The sequence below is a fragment of the Palaemon carinicauda genome, chromosome 19 (genome assembly GCF_036898095.1).
Source record: "Palaemon carinicauda isolate YSFRI2023 chromosome 19, ASM3689809v2, whole genome shotgun sequence".
Classification (NCBI taxonomy): Eukaryota; Metazoa; Arthropoda; class Malacostraca; order Decapoda; family Palaemonidae; genus Palaemon; species Palaemon carinicauda.
Window position 1 is genome coordinate 13,957,032 of NC_090743.1, and position 23,578 is coordinate 13,980,609.

The window sequence follows — 23,578 nt, forward strand, 5'->3', positions numbered from 1 at the left end:
GGTATAGGAATTTATTCCTAGATTTGGGGTGTCTGATGGGGATATTCTGTACAAGTTTCTATGAAGAAACAAAGACTAGTAAACCTTTATATTGTTGCAATTAATTTGCTTGCGCTTATATGAAGTAAAGTGAGTAATTTCTATATTAGTAAAGCCTACGTGATCAAGACAGAAGAGAATATATTTATGGAAATGTGGATATTTAGGTTGTTTTGGGAATTTTTTACCATGAATTTTGGGGATTTTTATACTAAGCCATCTGGCAACACTGGTGGGCGGTTCGCTGTGGAAAAAGATTTGGCGGTTCTTTCTTCAATATTCCCAGTGATTGCGTAGGTAGAAGACTTGCCGTGTAATTGTTCAGCAGTTTCCGTTTGATCAACAGAATGAGTTGTCTTGAAGATATAGCCATTGAGCTTAGTGCTCAGCTTAAAACGGGGAAACTCTGGGATGATGGTAAGCGTAATGTATGTGCACACTTTGTCACTTCCTTAAAATGGCTTCTTAACCACCATGGAAGCCTAGGCTAGTGTAGACATTTTAGTTTTCTTGTGAGTAACTTATTCTTGTCAGACCCACTATGGTCCATTCATAGAAAGGCTTTGATTTAAATTGTCAACATTTTCATCGTTTTAAACTAAATTTCCAACTTTTTCATCACAAAATCATAAAGGTATAGCCCACTAGGCCTAGACTATTCTCTGACCGTTTGGAGTTTGTCTTTGCACTTTTACAAATTCATTGTAATAAACAATAATATAAAGGCTCCATTGATATTTTTAGGCTCTTGCATTACAATTTGGTTTTCAAATGCGGGAAAAACTGCTATTCCCAGGACAACTGCAAGCTACTAACGGTTACCGATTGGTCCTTGGTCTGCATTAGGAACATTAAAACTATATTGGTACGCCTGGTTTTGATTCATATTAAATTAAGAATTACATTATATGTGCTTCCAATTTGATTGGTCTTTTATATGGAAAATAAGTAATTTTAGGTGTAGGACTCCCTTGAGAGCAAGATTGTGGGACCAGTGACAAATCAGGATTTCTTGACAGGAACGCATAAATATTGTAATATTACGTTGCTGTTTAACCTAACCGTACCCATTAACTTACCCTAATTCATCAGTTCCTACTAAGGGCAAATCAACTCTACTTACAATACCGTCGTTCGATTGTGCCCCATCTGTTGTGTATATTAGTACTATGGCCACAATGCAATCATGCCTGTTGCTTGTTATTTGCACTATAATGTGCACAAGTGTTGTTTTTATAATAGACGGGAAAAGCTTTCCTTATAAAAACAACTTTTACCCATAGAAAAACGCCAGTTTTCTCCGATAATGATTCTTAAATTTTACCGCAAATAAATAATTAGGAAAAAACATATGTATCTATATCCACTGATAATGAGGGACCCCCAGCGGGAGCCCGGGGTTTTGGGTTGGAAAAACGGAGTATAATGGTAAAACAAAACTTCTTTTCTATACATTATTTTCTCGGAGAACACATTTTCTGTTTGAAATGTTTTCCCGTCCGTAGCTATAATTTTGTTATAGAACAATTCTGGGAAAAAGTATACTGTAAGGACAGTGAGACAAGCTTCACTAACGACAACTGACAGTTTATTCACACATACGTGGGAATATAATACAGTATGCGAACGGAAAAGTAGCATGCGCGCAAGTGCCAATTCGGCTCGAACTAACCGCCAAAATGTGTGATTTTATACACGCACATATACTTGAATTGTAAGTCAATAGAAATGGGTAATGAAATAATAAATACTGTACATGAAATTGTAGCTCTGAGGGAGCGGAATAAATATATACAGTTAGCCACAGTGTGGCGAAAGGAGAATTTAAATAAAATACAGTAGAGAATTCGGTGAAATTGCTGGACGACGGAGGAAGTGATGTCCTTACAAGTACTCCCCCCCCCCAAGACATCAGGCGGCGTAGAGGGGTGATGAGACTAATCTTTGTATTGTTTCGGGCGTCGGAGGGTTCCTGTTGTTCTTGAACGGAGGGGCGCGTCGGCGGCTGGTGTATGGATCGCTACCTCTTGTCGTCGTTTGTTGCTTTTCTTCTTATTAGGCGCCTTGTTTTGAGGTGGCACTCTGGATCTGCCAGGTCCTGCGGAGGCAGTGTCGCTCCCTTCGAGAAACGCCGGTTTCACGCGGTCTATTGAGACCCAGTCTTCTTGGCCATGCACGTCGAGAAGGAAGGCTTTCGTAGTTTTCTTGATTACTTGGTAGGGGCCTCGATAAGGTCTGGTTAGCGGCTGTCGATGAGCGTCGACACGGACAAAAACATACCCGCAGTCATCCAGGTTCTTTGGCTTGAAATGCTTAGTTCTGTCCTGGTAAGTTTTAAGACATGGCCTGAATATCCTAGCGATGTCCCTAAGATGATCCAGCTGCGTGTCGTTGGTTGATGTGGTAAAGAATTCGCCGGGGACTGCGAGCGCCTCTCCGTAAACCTTTTCGGCGGGCGATGGCTCGCCATCTGCGCGAGGGGCGGTGCGAAGGCCGAGGAGTACCCAAGGAAGTCGGGATTTCCAGTCCCCGTCGGTGCAGCTCGCCATCAAGGACGCCTTAAGGGTGCGATGAGTTCGTTCGACCATGCCGTTTGCTGCGGGGCTGTATGCCGTGGTGTTGTGGAGAGTCGTTCCCATCAGGTTTGCCAGAGCGAGCCATATCTCCGATAGGAAAGCGGGGCCTCTGTCTGTCGTGATGTCATCAGGAACGCCAAATTTGCTCACCCAGCTTGACAAAAGGGCTTCGGCGCATGCTTGGGTCGTAGTTTCGGTCATCGGCGATGCTTCCAACCACCTCGTGGAGCGATCGATGATTGTCAGAAGGTAGCGAGCAGATCCCGAAGGCGGCAACGGTCTCGCGGCATCGATATGTATGTGACCGAAACGCCTTTTCGGTTGGGGAAAATCGCCTATCCCCGATTCGGTGTGGCGGCTGATTTTGCTTGATTGGCAGTTGATGCATGTCTTTGCCCATTTCCGGGCTTCCTTTTTTATCCCTGGCCAGACGAACTTTTCAGACAGAAGGCTAGCAGTGGTGCGTCCCGAGGGGTGTGAAAGTCCATGGATGATGTCGAATATTTTTCTTCTGCAGGAAGCTGGAATCCAGGGACGTGGGCGGCCGGTGCTGGTGTCGCAGAGGATAGTTACTCCTGCTGGCCCGAGGGGAATCGCAGTTATCTTGAGCACGGATGGCCCCGTCAGGTGATCCTGTGCCTCTTGGTCGGTGCGCTGCTCGGATGCGAGGTTGGCGTAATCGATTCCCAGGTGGATTACGTCGATTTCAATCCTTGAAAGGGCGTCCGCGACTGGGTTTTTCTTTCCGTGAGCGTAGCTTATGGTGCACCCGAATTCGGCGATTGCTGCGAGATGACGTTGTCGGGAGGACCATGCGTCTGTCGATTTTGTGAAGGCGTGTACGAGGGGTTGATGGTCCGTCGCGATTGTGAAGGGTGTGCCCTCCAGGATGTGCCTGAAGTGGCGGACGGCGAGGTAGACGGTGAGGAGTTTGCTGTCGAAGGTGCCGTACAGTATCTTGTTTCGGCGGGTTTCAATTTCCTGCTGAAGAATGCCAGCGGTCGAGGAGAACCATTGACGAGCTGTTCCAGAACACCCCCACAGGCGACGTTGCTGGCGTCGGTCGTCAGTCGCAGGGGTGAGTTATTGTCGAAATAAGCCAGGGTGGTGGCTTTTGCGAGGGCGTCCTTTGTCCGGGTGAATGCGTTTTGTTGGGGAAAACCCCACTCAAGTTTCTTCGCCGTTCCCATCAGGACGTCGTCGAGGGGTGTCAGGGTCTGTGTGACGTTGGGGATAAAGCGCCTGTAGTAATTGACCATCCCCAGGAACTCATGAAGTTGGCGGGTGGTCGTAGGTACCGGGAACTTTCTGATGGCGTCCACCTTGGTTGTCATGGGTTTTACCCCGCACGAGGATACGCGTTGACCGAGAAAGTCCACTCCTTCCGCGCCGAACGTGCATTTGTCGAAACGTATGACCAGGCCATTCTCCTGTAGGCGTTTGAGGACGGCGCGGAGTGCCTCCGGTGTTCCTCCTTGGTCTTTGAGAATATCAGGATGTCGTCGACGTAGCAGACGCAGAATGGTAGGTCGCTCAGGATGCTATCCATTAGTCGTTGGAAGGTCGCCCCCACATTGCGTAGACCGAAGGTATAGGATCCGAACGGTGTCACAATGGCAGTTTTCGGAATCTCCTCCAGAAATACTGGGACCTGGAAGTAAGACTTGAGAAGGTCCATCTTGGTGAAGTATTTCGCGCCATGCAACGCATTCGTCAGGTCTTGCATGTTGGGCAGGGGGTAGTGGTCGGGCGTTGTGATGAGGTTGAGGAGTCTGTAGTCCCCGCAAGGTCTCCAGGTCCCGTCAGGCTTCTTTACCATGTGTAGGGGAGATGCCCAGGGGCTCGATGTTTTCTTACAGATACCCATGCGTTCCATGTCCTCAAAGGCGCGTTTGGCGTCCTTCAGCTTCTGGGGCGGGAGGCGGCGGAATTTGGCGTGAGTAGGAGGTCCCGTTGTTGTGATGTGGTGGTAGATCCCGTGCTTGGAGGGGGATCCCGGCGAGTGTCGGAGCTCGGGCTTGAAAACGTCTGGAAATTCTTGCAGGAGGTCGGCTCTTAGGGCGCCGGACTGGCAGGTTCCTGTGTCGATGAGGCGTTTCCCAGCAACGTCAACAAGTAGTCCGTGGTGAGCGAGGAAATCTGCACCGAGGAGGGGGCGACTGATGTCAGCGATGGCGAAGGGCCAGGAATACGAACGGTCCATGATAGATATCCTGAGGGTCCTGGTCCCATAACACCGTATGGAAGATCCGTTGGCAGCGACGAGTGAGGGGGCGTCTTTGCTGGGACCACGGTCTAGGTCGGCTTGTGACGGCGGGAACGTTGACTGCATAGCGCCAGTGTCGACCATGAGTCTACGGTTGGAGACGGTGTGGAGGATATAGAAACCATTCTTGTTTTGGTTTCCTGCAGCTGCGATGGTGGTAGGTGGTCTCTTCTGGCGTCATCTTCTAGGGAAGTTGCACGGAGCTCTACATTTCTTGGCGGCGCTGCCGAACTGTTGGTGGTAGAAGCACCATGCTGGGTTAGGCCTAGGGTTCGGACGTGTCGGTTGTGGTGGTTTCCTTCTTGCTAGAACGTTGATCTCGTCGTCGTCGTCAGGAGCCGTTGCTGAAGAGCCTATGGAAGAGCAGCTGAAGGAGGAGAACGAAGACGGTACTGATGATGCCCTGAGGCGAGATGCTTTGGAGGCCTCGTGGAGCTTCTGAGCCTTCGACAGGAGTTCGATCATCGGAAGTGTGTCGGCGTCTGTCAATTGGGCCCTTACGTCCTGCGGTAGGCGTCGAAGGAAAATCTCACGAGATAGGCTAATCTCGCGCTGTCGGTTTCGGGGAGCATTAGCAGGCCGGTTAACTCATCCCATTCCTCGACAGGAGAGGTGTCACCCATGGGTTTGCCGGCGAGGTCCGGGACTTTGTGCCCTTGCTGAAACGAATAGAGTAGATACCGATGAGTTTCGTTCTCTTGGCCAGCCTGGGCGTCGAGCCATGGGGAAATCTTGTTGAATACCTCCTCTGGGATGGAGGTGAGAACGGTGTCGGCCTTGGTGCAGGAGTTGCTGAGCTTAGCGACTCGGAAGAGTACGTCCGCTCTCAGGAACCAGGAAGCGGTGTTGTGTTGAGGAAACGGCGGCAGTTTGACTTTGGGTGTGGAGGCGAGGCCGTTGGGCGTGATGGACGGGTTGAATCCGCCATTGTGGTCAGTCGGCGAAGAGGTGGGAAGTTGATATGTCGGTTAAGCTCATCCTACTGCCTTATATGCCCCGAGGTGTGGGATCACCAAAGGCCGAAGCTCACGCCTAAGGTAACGGAGTAAAAGAAGGTAGCACGGCCGTAATAAGTCCGTTAATGGCAAAGCCAAAACCGCTGATGCTACTACAACTCCGGGGGCACTAGTTGTAAGGACAGTGAGACAAGCTTCACCAACGACAACTGACAGTATTCAAACATACGTGGGAATATAATACAGGGTGCGTACGGAAAAGTAGCATGCGCGCAGGCGCCAATTCGGCTTGAACTAACTGCCAAAATATGTGTGTTTTTACACACGCAAAAACACTTGAATTACAAGTCAATAGAAATAGGTAATGAAATAATAAATACATGAAATTGTATCTCTGAGGGAGTGGAATAAATATATACAGTTAGCCACAGTGTGGCGAAAGGAGAATTTAAATAAAATACCGTAGAGAATTTGGTGAAATTGCTGGACGACGGAGGAAGTGATGTCCTTACAATACTAATACTGTAAAGATATGAGTTTTACATTGTAAAACAACAGTTTACTTCGAAATGACCTTTATTTCTGTGGCAAATCAATAGTTGATAAGATACCCCCTAATATATCCCACAGTAATGGTGGGCCACCCTGTGGGAAATAGTGTTTTTGGGTTTGGAAAATTTATGGAAATCGAAATAAAGGTAAAACTAATCTTTTCTCTTTTATACATTTTTCTCTCGGACACATAAATAAAAAAAATTACACAAAATATTGTCATTCTATACGCCTGAGTTATTTCTCTTTTCTTTGTTTACATCCTATGGTTTGCATGTATCTGCATCTAATGTAAACCATTATTTGTGGTTTACTTTGAGGACCCCCGATGTAGTTACTGTCTGTGTTCTAGTGGGCTTGCCCCCAGTCACGGTCTATGACATATGAACTACTGAACTCGGTTAGGTTAGGTGGAGTGTGTTAGGTTTGTGGCCTATTGAACGAATCTAAATTTATATTTGATCCAGTGCAGCATACAAACCTTCCGGTCTCTACTGTAGATTATTTATTTCGGCGAAGCTGAAACTAGCTGTTAAGCTTTTTCTTATAAGGTATTATTACCCACCTCTAGTTAGTGGGGGAGGAGCATGGTATGCTAGCCCCCACTCCTACCAGCACTAGCAATCAATCGTCACTTTTAAATTAGTCTCGGTAGAGGAAAGATGTACCATTTTTTCTTCTGTCAAACCTTCTAACCGGTTTTAAGATTGAAAGCTACTGGCCTTAAGCTTAATAAAAAGTATTTTTTTTTTTTTCAGTGCCTTCCTTGGGGTTCAAGGGTTCCCCAAGCAAGGCAAGGTAGCAAGAGGTCTTTGGCCTTGTGTTCTGCTGCTCGCCCGACGTTCGCTCGTTTTAGGCGGGTGTGCTGAGCAGTTGCTGACAAGAACTCCTCGGAATGACTTCTCAGGTAATCTCTATGGGGTGAAGCCAGAAATGAGCTTCGGCTACGTTTCACTGGCAACACTCAATGTTGACCTTCAACTTGAGCTTAGCTTGTAGATGGGAAGCAGAAACTACTGCCTGGAGATTCACCTCCAGGTGTTGGATAATTTTCCTTTGTTCCGGCGCACAGGATCAGCATCTGTCTCCTAAGAAACCTTGATGATTGGCTGATCCTAGCAGACCTGGTGGTGACCCTTCTTCAACACAGAGACAGACTACTCGTGTTTTGCCAGGATCTGTGGATCGTGGTAAATCTCGAGAAGTCATCCCTGCTCCCCTCTCAAAGACTGGTGTACTGTACCTCGGTATGATCGTTGACATCAAACTTCTGATAGTCTTCCCTCCAGATGACAGGGTACAGAGGCTGAGGAAGGTAGCAAGCCCCATCCTCAGATGAGAAAGCTACCAGCCAAATAGTTGTTGCATCTCTTAGGTCACCTGCCATCCCTGGTCTGTCTCCTGCCCAACAGCTGCCTCAGAATTTGATCTCCAGTGGCGGCTAAAATCCAGGTGGAGTTGGCACAGCGACTCCCCAGATACATTAGTCCCCGTGGGACTAGAGCAGCAGACGAGAACCTCCGCAGAGGGACTGACCTTCTCGTACCTCCCCCAGAATTGATGATCTTTTCGGATGCATCGAAAGAACAGTGATCCAAATGCTGCACCACACGGTCTCTGGACTTTGGTCCGAATCCGTAAGGTACCAGCGCACAAATCTCTATGGAGATGAGGGCACCCTTCCTGGCCCTCCCAACAGTTCCAGCAGCTCTTGGCAGGTCACTCTAGTGCTGATGTGCAATACCGCAATACCACCACAGTAGTGGCTTCGGTAAAAAAAAAAAAGGCAGTACCTTTTCGCAGCCTCCTTGTCATCCAGCTGTGGAGATGCTAAGGTGGACAGAAGACAACTCTGTGTCCCTATCAGCTCTCTTCAATCCAGGCTAGCAGAATTTGCTCACGGACAATCTGAGTAGAGCAGCTTGGATTGTGGGGTTCGAGTGGTCTTTGAATCATTTTATAGCCAACTAAGTCCTGACTTTGTGGGGTCCGCCAACTGCGGATTTTTTCGCGACGTCCCTGAACTTGTGACTTCCGCTGTACTACTCTCCAGTCCCGGATCGGAAGGCTCTCTGGCAAGGCGTATTCTAAAAACAGTGGAACAGCATCGATGATTACGCCTATCCCCTGTTCTTTCTGATGAGAAGGGTGTTCAATAATACTAGAGAATCCAACTATCTATCCATGACTCATAGCTCCGCTATGGTATCACACATAGTGGTTCCCTTGCCTTCTACAACTCTTGACAGAAATCCTGAGAAAACTCTTCCACGACATGATCTACTCAAACAGCCATACGTGAACATTTTTCACAAGGCGGTAGCTTCGCTTCGTTTTCACGCCTGAAGAATATCCAGCACCTCCTCTCTGAGAGGCTTTTCGCAACCCGTTACAAAGAGGATGTGTAGATACCTGTGAAGATCTTGGCTTCAGTCTACCAGGTTAAATGGACTGTCTTCTATGGTTGGTTATGTGGAAGGGATCTCTCTCCCCTTCATGCCACTACTGTATTCCAACAATAGTGGAGTTCCTCGTTTACCTTTGAGAGGAAAAGTTTCTCTTGGTCTCAGCGGTTAAAGGTTTAGACTGAAAGGCGTTATTTCCTTTTTGTGCGAGTTCTCTCTTATGAAGTTATGCGCTTACTTTCCCCCAGATGGAAGTTAGACCTCCTTCATGGAACATGGTTAATGTCCTTCAGTCTCTGAAGGGTGCTCCCTACGAACCATTACGCCAGGCAACAGATCGCCACCTCACTCTTGGCCTCGGCCAAGAGGATCAGTGAACATCATGGTCTATCTAACGACGTCGACCTTTCAAAGGGATGAGGGGAATTAAAACTTTGCCTCGTCCCTGATTATTGCCAAGACTCAAAATCTTGGAGTAGTGGATAATAGATTTGTGCCCTTCAGATTGGGAGTCATTGTTCTGTTACCGATGATCCAGATCAAATGTTACTTTGCTCAGTGAGCAGTTTGAGGTATTACAGTCATACCTCTCCGTGAAAGAATCTGTTTACGAAACTTTCAAGCTGCGAAATGAGATGCAAATATTTGTTTGACCAGCATTTCAAAAAATTTTCATGTTAAGAAAAGAGATTTGCCAGCCAAGCCAAGAATGAAATTGTCACCCATTAAAAAAAGTTAAGAAAATTGTTTTGCACAATAGAAAATGTAACTCTTCTATAGTAGGGCTAACTTATAGCACAGTACACATGGTACTTAATATTTTGTATATGTACAGTATTGCACTGTATGTATTGTATTATTTTCCTTTTATTATTACACGACGTTCCAATAACTACTTAATTTACAGGTATTACCAGTTAGCTCAGACATATTGAATGGTTCAAATGTATTTGGTTATACAGTATTTCATTGTGGTTATACTGTAGCTTTATTAAAGGTTAAAGGTGTCTGGTTTCAGTTCCAGTTCCATCAGAATAGATGCTCACCAGAACGTCAGCCGGGCAAGCCCAACCCCCCACTGTGGTGCCCTACCACAGCAGTAGCCTCCCCAGTAAACAGCTTAAACTCACGGCCCTGGGCGGGGATCGATCTCTTTCCACGCGAATGCGAGGCAAACACGTTACCACTGTACTAGCCAGATTTAATGTGGTGTTATGTAGGGTTTGGAACGAAATAGGCGATGCACGTGTAAAATGAGACTCACAGCACGAAATGGGATAATCCCTCTAAATGGGCGAGTCATCCCTATAAATAGCGGAAGGGTTTGTATTTATTGCCAGACCAAATGACAAATATGAAAATAACTTGTATTTTTCCTAGCGATATAGGTATTTATACAAATTTTCCTGCCATCACCTGACCCCCCAGTGAAGTCTTGCCTGCAATCAAAAGAGAGAAGGCAGCACTGATGTGTGAGTGAAAGGGGTAACAGGTTACCCCCACTATCCCCCTCACTAACTAGTGGGCCGGTAGTTATACTTCTCTTTCAAGTTTTTATAGCTAGTCTTCCAACTTTGCCGAAAGTATAATCCCCATAGATAGCTACAGGGTTTTATTGTTAGGAGAATTAGCCTACAAGTTACTTTTAAATTTGTCATGTTTTTTATTGTAGTCATGTACAGTACAGACTTTTGTTATTGACTTCACCATTCTTAGTGCTTTGTGTTTTCACTTTTCTAGTATGAGTGTGAAGTTCAGGTAAGTGATAATTCCTACATGCCCTGGTGTAGAGGCCAGACCTTTCGGCACTCATAAGCCATATAGACGTTGATTCTCGTCCCCATTGTCCTATACAGTATGCAGAAGACATAGGTATTCCATGGATTCTCCTTGTAAAGTGTACTGCGACTGGTCATCTTCCCAATGAAGAGAACTTAAGTGGTCGAACCGTGAAGAAGGCTAAGGTCGCTTCGCACAAGCGGATTGAAACAGTGCTGTTGCAACCGTGCGGTTATGAAATCAGTGTAGATAAATGAGGCCCTTTGCACACACTGTGTGGAAGAATGTTCGGACGGTAGTGATTTGCTAACCGCATGCACTGCTAATCCACATAGATTACAATACTTGAGAAGTTTATGGCGCCCGTCAGATGGAAGGTCTTTTCCCGTACGGTAGTCGAGGTTGAGCTGCTGCAGAGGGTAGGCGTTCCTTATTTGCTGCTGTTTTGCAGTGATTATTATGAATTGTCTTATTATAGTAGTTCTATGATGGTCACTAATACAATTACTATAGAGATGCTTAGATTTTATAAAGTCATCGTTTGAAGTTATAATTACTTTTTTTAAAGTTAACGAAAGGCAACTTAGACAACCCTTTGGATATCACCCTTTATGTAGATACTGTACCAACTGTTTTTAATTTTTTTTTTCATTAATTCCTAGGTAAAAGTAATTTACTCATTTTTATCAAGCGATAATGTTAATAGATACTCTCATTATTTAAGGTTATGTATTTAGCGGCCATATTTTTATATCAATTTGTAGTAATTTGAGACTACATGTTAATCCTTTCATGAAAATCCCAATGTTCAGGGCATTGAATGGTATTAAGTTTCATCATCTTATCATGGAAGATTCATAAGTGTTCGAATATAAACTTTTTGGGAATCGACTGTTGTAGATATTGTATTTCCAAAGTAATTTACATAGGAATATCTGCTTTATTCCAAAGATTGCAACTACAGTAGTCGATTACTGTATATCAATCAGAGCAATTTTCCAATGTAGCTGTCCTTCATAAATCTTGATGAATCAGCAGTTTGAGGAAACCATGTTTTGATTCTTATTGGGTGAACCAAAGAATTTGCTCTTACATGAAATTTGAAGAAAGCAAAATGAAAGAAAAGGTATTTTTAAATACCTAACTTCCCTGGTACTTACATATATATAGCTTTATGCCGCCGATTCGTCGCGCGCACGGTAGAAATTAAAAATTCGCTGCAATCGCCAATAGGTGGCCAGGTGATCATACCTGTGCTCCCTCTATCCAGGTACCTGGAACCATTCCCATTTGTCCTCAGAAATTCCCTGCCGTCGTTCTAGCAACACGTTGGAAATTTGCTCTACTTTGTTTGGGTTTGCTTTAACTACAAATTGGTGAAGTACCTATTGCTTTTTTTTTTTGGTTGATGGCTTTCACTGATATTGGATTTTCCTTTCTTTTTCACACGAATAAGATAGATTTTGTTGGTCCAACTTGGACAGTTTATTTTCACTTGTTTTCTGGTTTTTCAAGATGTCTGCCTCTGTTGTTAGATTTTGTGTGAAGGGTTGCAAGACCGGCTTCCTAAAGCTGCTCTTGATCCCCACACAGTATGTAGAAATGCAGAGGGCATGTGTGTACTTTTGGAATATGATCGCTATGTTCTTAAGCTTGATAGGGATAGGACTAACGAACCAACTCTTAAAGACAAGATGGTGGAAGGAAATCATTCCGCCAGCACTATGACGTCACAAATCATGTGACGTAAACTCTAGGAAGAATGACTTGAAGGAAATCATTCTGCCAGCAATATGACATCACAAATCATGTGATGCAAACTCTACGAAGAATGACGAAGGAAATCATTCTGCCAGCACTACGACGTCACAAATCATGTGACGTAAACTCTACTAGAATGACTTGCAAATATGTAATTGTTCCGTAACTGAAATACAAACCACGCTATTTACATGGGGGTAATTACTTCGGCATAGCTGAATGACAAGCCATAAAGTTTTAACGAGGGTTTCCTACCCCGCCGCTAGTTGGCGGGGGGGTAGGGAGGGGTAGCTAGCTACCCCTCCCCCCTCACACACACCGGTGAATACTTCACTTTACTTTTGGCTCGGAGAGACGTCAGACCTGTCTGCGCTTTCCTCGTTTTTGACTGCCATAATTTTGTTTGCTTTCTCTTTTCAGTGTGTGTGTGAAGTTGGCCTTTATTTCTCATCATGCGTACGTGCCCTGGACTATCTGGCCGCCCTTGTGGTACCTTTATGTCGGCCGTGGACACGGATCCTCACTCCTTATGCCCTCAGTGTAGGGGCCAACGGTGTGATAGGTCTAACGTGTGTATTGAGTGTAGGGAGTGGTCTACCTCCCAGTGGGAGAGGTTTGTCCGGCGACGTAAGAAGGAGGCTAAAAGGGATCTTTCTCCTTCGGAGGTATCTCGGAAGATAGAAAATCCCAAGACTACTACTTCTGCCGCCCTTTCCTCCTCCGAAGCTCCCACTCGAGTGGCCTTTTCAGAGAGGCCGGCGAGTGGTAGCATAGACCGTAATGCTGTTAACCGATCCCAGGGTGAGGGTGAGGTCGTTGCCTCCCATAGCGAGGCGGCTGCCCCCCCCAGGAGGAATTTGTATCTAATAATGATCTTTTTCAGCTTTGGGCTTCCTTGGGGCTGCAGGGTTCGCCCTCCAAGGAAGCTCTGTTTGACATGATCAAACTGGGTGCGGCCGTCAAACAATCGCCAACTTCAGCGGAGATAGATTCTCTGTCTGTGGTTGACGTTGTTGTGACGGAAACATCCCGTGGGTCTAACCAAACGCCCGTTCCTGTGGCTGAGGTAGCTGAAGGCTCTGACTCCCCCTCCGAACATCCTTCGAGGAAGGAGCTTAGTCCCACGGTCTCTCCTGCCGGTGATTCTCCCTCTCGGGGGAGTTCACTAACAGAGACTACTCTTCGGAGGCCCATCGATGGTCAGCCTGGTGATCCCACGGCCCCTCGTGGGTGTATAAGGCGGAAGGGTTGTCCTCCCCTTCGCCGTAGAGGCCTTCCTTCCCCCTTCAAAGGGGTTAAGAGGCGCCTCTTCGGCTCGTCGTCACCACAGTCCTCTGCGGAGGAGACGACTCGCCGTTCTCCTGTCCTGCCAGCTACCAACCTAGACACCTCTAGGGATCGTTCGCGATCCCCTTCGGAGGATGGTCGTCCTTCGGGACATTGTGACCTGTCGCCCAGACCATCTACCTCTAAAGCTCCTGATGCGTTTGACATGCCACCTGATACTGCCACTGCGCAGTCTTTAGGCCATTCGGGGCTGCAGGGACTTGAGCGCAAAACTGCGTCTCGCCCCCAAGCGCCAGGCACCGCCTGAGCACCCGTCTGCCGATGTTGCTGCTGTTCCTGACTTAGCGCCTCGGCGCTCACCCTTAGGCATTTGCGCCCCCGTTCCTGTTACGCGCCAGGGTCCCCCTGCGCGCCCACGCCCACGCCCCCGCCCCCGCGCTCACCTGCGCACACGCGGCCAGTTCCTGATATAGCGCTCACCTGCACATACGCGCCCCGTTCCTGACATGGCGCTCCTGCGCTCACCTGCGCATACGCGCCCTCCAGCGCCTACCTGCGCCCACGCGCCCTCCAGCGCCTCGGCACCCCCCAGTTCCTGTTTCATTGCGCGCGGTCCAGGAGGTTCCTGAGTTGGCGCACAGGCGTCCACAGGTTCCTGCGGACTCGTCGTGCCCATCGTGGGAAAAGCACGACACGCACCCACGCGCGGTTCCAGCGCCTGCGCCCACGCGCTCGGCGCGTTGCTTTGGACTCATCGCGCCCACCTAGGGAGACGCGCATAGTTCCAGCACCAGCGCCCACGCGCTCGCCAATGCTACCACGCATCGCTACATCTCAGTGCGTCGCCCAAGAGGCTCCCAAGTTAGCGCACGGGTGCTCACGGCCTCCTCTGGGCTCTCCCTCTAGACCGCACGAGCTTGCACCTGATACAATAGCGCACGACGCTCCAGTAACGCGCCCTGTTCCTGCTACACGCCCCGTTCCTGTATTTAGGACAACTAAGGTTGCCCATCAACGAACACCACAGCGCCCTCTTACAATGGCACGCCCCGCGCGGCCGCTGCAACGACGCACTCCGGTGCGACTGCATTCTGATGCGCGCCCACGATCGCCGGCGCGACCAGCGCGCCCACAGGCGAGTATGCCGGTCTTATCCGACCGGCGCCAACCATCTCGCCCCCAGGCTCCAGCGCTAACGCGCCCTCAGCCGGTTCTTCCGGACATGCGCTCAGGCGCCCCCGTTATCTCGCGCCCTTCAGGGCTGTGCCCGCGCGTTCGGCCTCCTCCTGCTCCAGCTCCTGATCGCCGCACGCCTACGCCATCGCCTACGCGGCCTTTGCCACCATGTTCCCGCTCCAGCTGCGCCCGGCCCCGCGGATGCGCGAGTTTCCAGTATCGCGCCATCCATTCACGCGCGACCCAAATCAGGGCCCGATTTACGAGCCCCAGCGCGAACGCCGCCAGGTGGACCCTTCCTCGTCGCGTTCCCCTCCCCGCAAGCGCAGACCAGCGCGCTCGCCAGAGGAGGGGCGCTCCCCGGACAGGTCTAGGGGTTTTTTCTTTTTCAGCCCTGCAGGCGAACCCTCGTCTGTCGACTCCTAGGGATCCCTCGATCCCCTTCCCTCCAGAGGGGGTGTCAGACAGCAGCCCTGGTTCGGCACCCTAGTCAGAGCCCTTGTGCAGGCGATTAAGCCAGCCCTCTCTGATTTGGGGTACGATCCAGCAGCAGTTTCCTCTCCCCTGAAGAGGAAGAGAGGAGTCTCTCCCGTGGATCCTCCTCCGAGGCCTATTCTGTCTCCGCGCAGATCCTTACGCAAGGCTCCTACTCCCCCTCAGACCTCGTCCTCCCCTGCGGAGGAGTATTACCCCTCCTCAGGAGAGTCGGATGAGCCGGAACACTCCCCCATCGCACCAATGGGGGAGGTTCCTCCTCTGCCCGAGAGGTCTTCTCGTCCACAGGTGGAGAAGGACCTGCCTCCTTCGCTTCTCGAGTCCTGTATCCCACCCAGGAGGGAGCCTAAGGACTACGATTCCCAAATCGTCAGCAAGGATCAGGCAGGAACCGTCTAGAGCCGTCGAGGATGTCCACGTGTCCCCCCAGGAAGAGCCACTGGGGACGGGAGACTTCGCTGCAAGTCCTTCGAGTCAGAACACGCGTTCTGGCAAGTCCTGACCCTCATGAGGAACCTTAATGGGATCCCAGACCCTGATGTCCCACCTCGTGAAGGGCCAGTGCAGCTTTGCCCTGGTCTCAAGGGATGAAGAGTGCCAGGGACAAGGTCGAGGGCCAGCTTGCCTCCTCCAGCAGATCGAGTGCCGGTAATAAGCTCCTCCCTCCTCCTCGAGTCCATCAGAGGAGGTACTTCGAGATCCTCGAGGAATCTGAGTCTTACCTTACACCACTCCGTGGAATAACTCACCGTGGGAGTCCCTCTTGAGAGAGACTCCAACCGGCACGTGTCCTTCTCAGCCACTGAGATCCTGAGCCAGGAGAAGGTCACCAAGTGCACCATGCAGGCGACTTCGTGGTTCGACATCTGGCTGGGGTCTCTGGGCATCCTGATGCGGTCCGAGGAGCTCTCCAAAGAAAGCACCAGGAAGGCGCTGGAAACCTTTCTTCTCTCGGGCACACGGACCATTGAGTTTCTGTCCTACCAAGTCTCGAGCTTGTGGGCCAACACGATCCTCAAGCGTCGGGACGCTGTGGCCGAGAGGTTCCATCACAAGGTACCCAGTGCGGAGTCTAGCAGGCTCAGACACTCTTCCGTTCTCGGTAAGAGCCTGTTTGAGCCTAAGGACGTGGAGCTCACTGCCGAGAGGTGTAGGAAATCCAACCAGGATTCCCTCATCCATAGGGCCCTGACATCGAGGCCCTCATCGAGGCCCTACAAGCCTCCAGCAGTCCAGCAGCCCCGTCCTGCGAAGGACACAAAGAAGACGACCACCGCAGCGAAGCCCAAGGTGTCTAAGCCCTTTCCTGCCAAGAGCAGGAGGGGCAAGAAGTCCTCCAGGGGAGGCAAAAACCTTAGAGGTACCAGCCGAGGCCGGAAGCGCTAGGGTTGGCAATCCCCCTGCATGTCCACCAGTGGGGGGATGCCTTCAGAGTTAAGCGACAAGGTGGCAGCAACTCGGGGCGGATGCCTGGACGATCTCCGTGATCTCTCTAGGTTATCGCGTCCCGTTCACAGCCTCTCTACCTCCCCTGACAGCGAACCCAGTGTCGTTGAGCTCTTTTGCCATGGGATCGGCAAAAGGGCAGTCCCTCCGGGCCGAAGTCCAGACCATGTTGGAGAAAGACGCTCTCCAGGATGTCGTAGACGGGTCCCCAGGCTTCTACAGTCGACTCTTTCTTGTGAGAAAGGCGTCTGGAGGCTGGAGACCAGTCATCGACCTCTCGAACAGGTTTGTCAAGCAGACTCCGTTCAGCATGGAGACGGCAGACACGGTCAGACTTGCAGTAAGACCGCGAAACTTCATGTGCACACTGGACCTGAAGGACGCGTACTTCCAGATCCCAATCCATCCGTCTTCAAGGAAGTACCTGAGATTTTGCCTAGACAACAAGATCTACCAGTTCAAGGTGCTGTGTTTCGGTGTCTCCACAGCTCTTCAGGTGTTCACCAGTGTTTTCACCATCTCTTCATGGGCTCACAGGATCGGCATCTTGTCTCCTTCGTTATCTGGACGACTGGCTGATCCTAGCAGACTCGGAGGCAACCCTTCTTCGCCACCGAGACAGACTCCTTGAAGTTTGCCAGGATCTGGGGATCGTGGTAAATCTCGAAGTCCTCCCTGCAGCCCTCTCAGAAACTGGTATATCTAGGCATGGTCATAGACACCAATCTCCACAAAGCCTTCCCATCAGACGAAAGGATAGCAAGGCTGAGGGAGGTTGCGAAATCTTTCCTCAATCGAGAGGAACTCCCAGCCCAATCGTGGCTTCGTCTCCTCGGTCATCTCTCCTCCCTGACCCGTCTCGTTCCCAACAGCCGCCTCAGAATGAGATCCCTCCAGTGGCGACTCAAGTCTCGGTGGAGTCAAGGACTCGACTCCCCGGACATCCCGATCCCCATGGGATCTGCGGATTGAGCGGACCTCAGTTGGTGGGTGGCAGACGAGAACCTACAAAAGGGAGAGGATCCTCTCGTCCCTTCCCCGGATTTGATGCTGTTTTCGGACGCATCAAACAAAGGTTGGGGGGCCCACGTTCAGAGCCACAGGACCTCAGGCCTGTGGTCAGAATCAGAAAAGTACCTTCACATAAACCTGCTAGAAATGAAGGCCGTATACCTGGCACATCAGAAGTTCCACCGAGTCCTGGCGGGCCACTCGGTGGTGGTGATGAGCGACAACACCACGGTCGTGGCTTATATCAACAAGCAGGGAGGTACCTTTTCGGTACAGCTATCCAATCTTGCAGTAGAGATCCTGAGATGGTCCGAAGTCCACTCGATTGCACTAGCGGCTCGCTTCATTCCAGGTACAGTAAAAGGAATGTGCTCGCCGACAGTCTGAGCAGAGCGACACAGATAGTGAGTACCAAGTGGTCTTTGGATCCTCAGATAGCCAACAAAGTCCTGACTTTGTGGGGTTCCCCGACGGTGGATCTGTTCGCTATGGCGCTGAACACCAAGCTCCCGCTGTACTGCTCCCCAGTCCCGGACCCCAAGGCTCTCTGGCAAGATGCCTTCCAACAACGGTGGGACAACGTCGATGTGTACGCCTTTACCCCCCGTTCTGTCTGATGAGGAGGGTACTCAACAAGACTAGAATATCGGTCAATCTCTCAATGACCTTGATAGCTCCGCTATGGCATCATGCAGAGTGGTTCCCGGACCTTCTGCTGCTCCTCACGGAGATCCCGAGGGAGCTCCCTCCACGTCGCGAGCTACTCAAACAACAACATGCCAACATCTACCACAAAGCCATAGCTTCGCTTCGACTTCACGCCTGGAGACTATCCAGCATCTTTTCACAGAGAGGATTTTCTCAAGTTGGGGAAAGGATGTCTGGCCACCTGCGCAAGTCATCCGCAGGAGTCTACCAGGCGAAGTGGCGAGTTTTCTGTGGTTGGTGCCGTGGAAGGGGTATCTCTCCCCTCGTTGCCACTTTACCAGCAATAGCGGAGTTCCTCATTTATCTGCGGGAAGAAATGCGCCTTTCAGTCTCGGCAGTGAAAGGCTATCGTTCAGCCTTCAGTCTCAAAGGAATGGACATTTCCTCCTCGCTGGAACTGTCTCTTCTCATACGGAGTTATGAGCTTACCTGCCCTCAGTCGGAAGTGAGACCTCCTCCTTGGAACGTGGTTCGAGTTCTCAGGTCCCTTAAGAGACCTCCCTACGAACCATTACGCCAGGCTTCTGATCGCCACTTTACCTGGAAGACGGTGTTCCTGCTAGCTTTGGCCTCGGCCAAGCGAGTCAGCGAACTTCATGGTCTCTCCTACGACGTCGCCCATTCAAGGGGATGGGGGGAGGTAACGTTCAGGTTCGTCCCTGAGTTTGTTGCCAAGACTCAAAACCCGGGAGTGCCGGACCCAAGGTTCAACTCCTTCCAGGTTTCGAGTCTCCGTTCTGTAACAGATGACCCAGACCACCTCCTACTGTGCCCAGTCAGTAGTCTGAGGTTGTATCTTAAAAGAACAGCTGCAGTCCGCCCCCAGGTGCGAGCTTTGTTCGTGAGCACCGGGGAGACGAAGAGGAGGGTCACCAGGAATACCATCTCGGCCTGGATTCGTAAGGTAATCCACCTGGCCTTGAATCCTGACCCTCCTCCGTCACGTCGCCCTAGAGTGCATGACGTCAGTGGCGTGGCTACGTCCTTGGCCTTCAAGAAGAACTTTTCGGTGACGCAGGTCCTGCAAGCTGGGGTGTGGAAGCGTCAGACCACCTTCACGGCCCACTACCGGGAAGACGTGACACACAGGAGGCTCGATACGTTCTCTATCATCCCTGTGGTGGCTGCACAACAGCTGGTCTAACCTCAGGCTCCTTATTGGACAAGTAGCAGAAGGTTGAGGGCATTGTTACCCGGTTTTAGTCTGTGTGAACGAAAAGATCTGTCTGGCCCTTTTCTTTTCTTCATCCTCTCCTCCCTTGGAGAAAAACAGCATCCTGGTCTCCGCATAGCTGACCTCAACCTCTGCAGGTAAACCATGCTCCCTTGTGTACCTAGTATTAAGTTGTAATACTGTCATGTCCCCATATATGACGAGGTGGTATTGGGAGAGTCCTAGCCTAGATTTCCATCTGAAGAACTCCAGGTCAACTTCCTAGGACGAGTCACTGCTCACCTTCACACACAACTTACGTAGGTCGCATCAGTCTCATAACTGCCTGCGAGGAGCAGGGGCCCCTTTTACCCTCGAGTTCTTTTAAACTCGGGTTCGGGGCCCCCGGGCAAGCCAAAGCCAGTATGGCAGGGGACTTAGCACCCTTCCTAAGGGTTAAGTCACCCCATGTAAATAGCGTGGTTTGTATTTCAGTTACGGAACAAATGACAAATTCGTAGATAATTTGTATTTTTCCTAACTATACAAACCTTAGCTATTTACAGTTATGTGCCCGCCAGCCCTGTCCCCCAAGATAAGTCCTACCTCTAAGTAAAGTGAAGTATTCACCGGTGTGTGTGGGGGGGGGAGGGGTAGCTAGCTACCCCTCCCTACCCCCTGCTAACTAGCGGCGGGGTAGGAAACCCTCGTTAAAACTTTATGGCTCGTCATTCAGCTAGGCCGAAGTAATTACCCCCTTGTAAATAGCTAAAGTTTGTATAGTTAGGAAAAATACAAATTATCTACGAATTTGTCATATTCATTTCTTTTTCTTGCTAGGAATGTAAAGAAAATAATAACTTACAAAGCATAAGTATTTAATTTTGATAATGTAAGGGAAATATATTATTTTTAAGTAAATTTTTGTCCTATTAGTACAGTATACTTTCTTTAGTTAATCGTCGATCTTTGACGGGCTGCCAACGCAAAAGCCCGTGTCCAGCAGTATTGGCTGGGCAATCTTTTACTACTACTACTACATCGATCTATTATCAGAGATTAATCTAGCGTACAGTCAATTTACGCTACGTAGTACTGTACTCATGACGATCGTTACAGTTCCACAATACTTTGTATCGTTATTTAATATTTCGATATTGGGAATACTAATATTAATCGTATAGTCTATTGAATTCTCATTCTAGCCCTTTGCGTAAGAGTAGAATCTCTCGCAGTGGGCAGGTCTAAAGTATGGTCTGATGTGAAAGAATTAAAAGTGCTAGTTTGTGCTTAAATCAGTGCAGTGGAGGGTGCGGCTGCTCGGTCTTGTCGTTCTCCTAGCCCTGAACCTCTTCCATGCTCCCCAACCCCTGGGAGAAGGAATGTCGACGGGTGAAGGGAGGCGAGAGGCTTTAGCCCCCGAGCAGTCGTCCCTTCGAGCGTACCTGTTGACGCTTCCCAGGACGCACGAAGTGTTATCTTCGGTGTTGGATGACGCAGCTCACAGACAAGGCTGGCGTCTTAAGTTTTTCCCTTCCTGCTAGAGGAGTAAGAGCCTCGGACGTCATGAAACCGAACGTCGAGATCGCGAACGTCATAGTTCCGAGCGTCAAGATCGCGAACGTCATAGTTCCGACCGTCTAGCATTGGAATAACGTGATGCCAGGCGTCATGATATTGGACTTCTTGTCGCCAGAAGTCGGGATAAGACCGGAGTTAGGACAGCAAGACGGGGAATCACCGCAAGTTGCAGCGCTCATAGACGCTCCCTCGCAGCAAGGTGGACGTGTGACAGGAGGTGACAAGGATCGTGACGCTCCCTCGCAGCATGCTGGATGCAAGCATGACGCACGCAAGCATGACGCTCCCTCGCAACATGCTACACGCATGCATGACGCACGCAAGCAGGACGAGGCTTGTGATCCCCCCCCTTCACTCGTTCAACATCGGAAATCGCCAATCCTTTGGAAGAGATCTCAGAGGAGGAGACACAAGAAACTCTTCATGAGGCGGATCTGTTAAGATTACTTGCGGTATTGGCGGACTTATTTCCGAATGATTTTCAGCAGGCTGTTCCTTGGAGCCCGCCCTCTTAATGAGAGAATGCCTTGATGAAGTCATTGAGCTTCAGCACGGCATTTCATTCCTGTGCTGAAACTTGGTGACGGGCAAGAGGGCTCTCGAACTTGGGGAAATTGCTCCCCCAGTTCGAATCTAAATTTCTCTTTCACCTTTTTCTTTTTCTCAATATTACTTCGACCTTATCCTAATTTCATGAACTTTCTTTCGTCTTGCTTTCCAAACTCTATGAGAAAAATTTCCCTTTTTATATGTTTATATATTATGTACATATATATATATATTTTTTTTTTTTTTTTTTTTTTTATTTTTTTTTTTTTTTTTTTACCTATGGCTTGGATGTTTCTACATCTATTGTAGCCCCGGCGGGGATGTTCATACATCCTTTATTGCTGCCTGCTTTGATGAGTGGGAGGAGGTGTCACGGTTGGGAGGTGTTTGCACTCAAAGCTATATGTGAGAGTATTGGATGATTTCAGCCATCCCGAAGATGGTTTGGACCTTTTTGGCGGAACTATTCTCAAGTGTTGGGTCTTCGGAATCCAGGGGGATCCGATGCTTGGGGTAGGACTCTTGGCTTTTGGCCGGAAACCCGTCATTACAGATATGGGGAGGATGATTCCATAATTTCTTGGTCTCAGTCCTAACAGGCGGGTTCAGCTTACACCTGTGCCTCTATATCTGTTTTGATGCTATCCTTCGGGTAGGGTATGGAGTGGACCATCTGGGAAGTATACTCTCATTGTGCCGATAGTGGAGAGTGCAAATTTCCTTTCTGATGTGTGATGGCCTAACGTTCTCGAGTAGGTACATCAAACTAACCCTTTTCTCTCTCTCTCTCGTCTAATGGAGTCTTTAAGTAACGAACCCCCATCCCCTGGATACGCTGACTCTCCCCCGGCACTGTTGACGACCTCTGCTAATTCAATTAAGGAAAATTCTGTTGACGACCTAGGAACAAAAAAGGACCCCTCTACTCATGTTTTAAACCCAATTAAGTCGGGTAACAAACGGAAACTCCGAATCCTTCATGTTACCTAAATTCCAATAAATACTGATTATGATATGATATATAAAGCATTTAGATGCTATGGAGTGATAAAAGAAATTAGAATGAAACTTGAAAATGAAAAATGGCATTCATGGATAACTTAAAACAATCATGAAGAAGCATTCAACGCAATATGTAACATCAATGATATCAAAATTAATAACTTAAATGTCATGGGTGCCCTATGTGATAAGATACCAAACAGTTTGGATGTATATAGACCTGCTGACTGGTTTGAGAAAGATATCGATTTAACTATGCTCCCCCAAAGAAAGCCAAAACCACCAATGTGGCTTGTTGCTGAGCCTAAAGGGAGTAATGGGAATTATTTTAAAATTAGAAATCTAATTCAGAAAAAGGTAGGAACCATTGCACCAGGTGATATATCTCGCTTTGGGAAAAATAGCTTCCTAATCCATGCAAAATCATACACGCAATCAGTAATACTGTCTAACCTTATGACAAGCAGTGATGAGGATATGTTAGATGTCAAACCCCACCTAAACTTTAGTTACGGAAGGGGAGTAGTCTTCAATAAAGATCTGTATGAATTTACAGAAGAGGAAATACTAGCCATGTGCCCATTAACAGTGTGGAAAGTGCATAAGATTCCTGGGACGTCAATGATTATCCTTACTTTCCAGGATGCTGATGTGCCTTTCCACATCGATATTGAAAATGAAAGAATAAAAGTTTGACCTTTTAAACAAAAGCCCTTACAATTCTTCAAATGTTTCAAATTTGGACATCCTTCTAAAGTTTGTAAAAATGAAAAAATGTGTTGCATCTGTGCCAGTCCTTATCATGGAGAGTGTACACTTGAGCCCAGCTGTTTGAA

General features: G+C 48.8%; 1 long non-coding RNA gene across 1 annotated transcript in view; it reads left to right on the top strand.

The window, feature by feature from the left end:
• Positions 1–280: 280 nt before the first annotated feature.
• LOC137658143 (uncharacterized) overlaps positions 281–23,578 on the top strand; it is a 42,929-nt gene continuing 19,631 nt past the window's right edge. Inside the window, exon 1 of the long non-coding RNA XR_011047259.1 lies at positions 281–456. This is a non-coding gene — a long non-coding RNA (uncharacterized lncRNA). The remainder of the gene's footprint in view (positions 457–23,578) is intronic.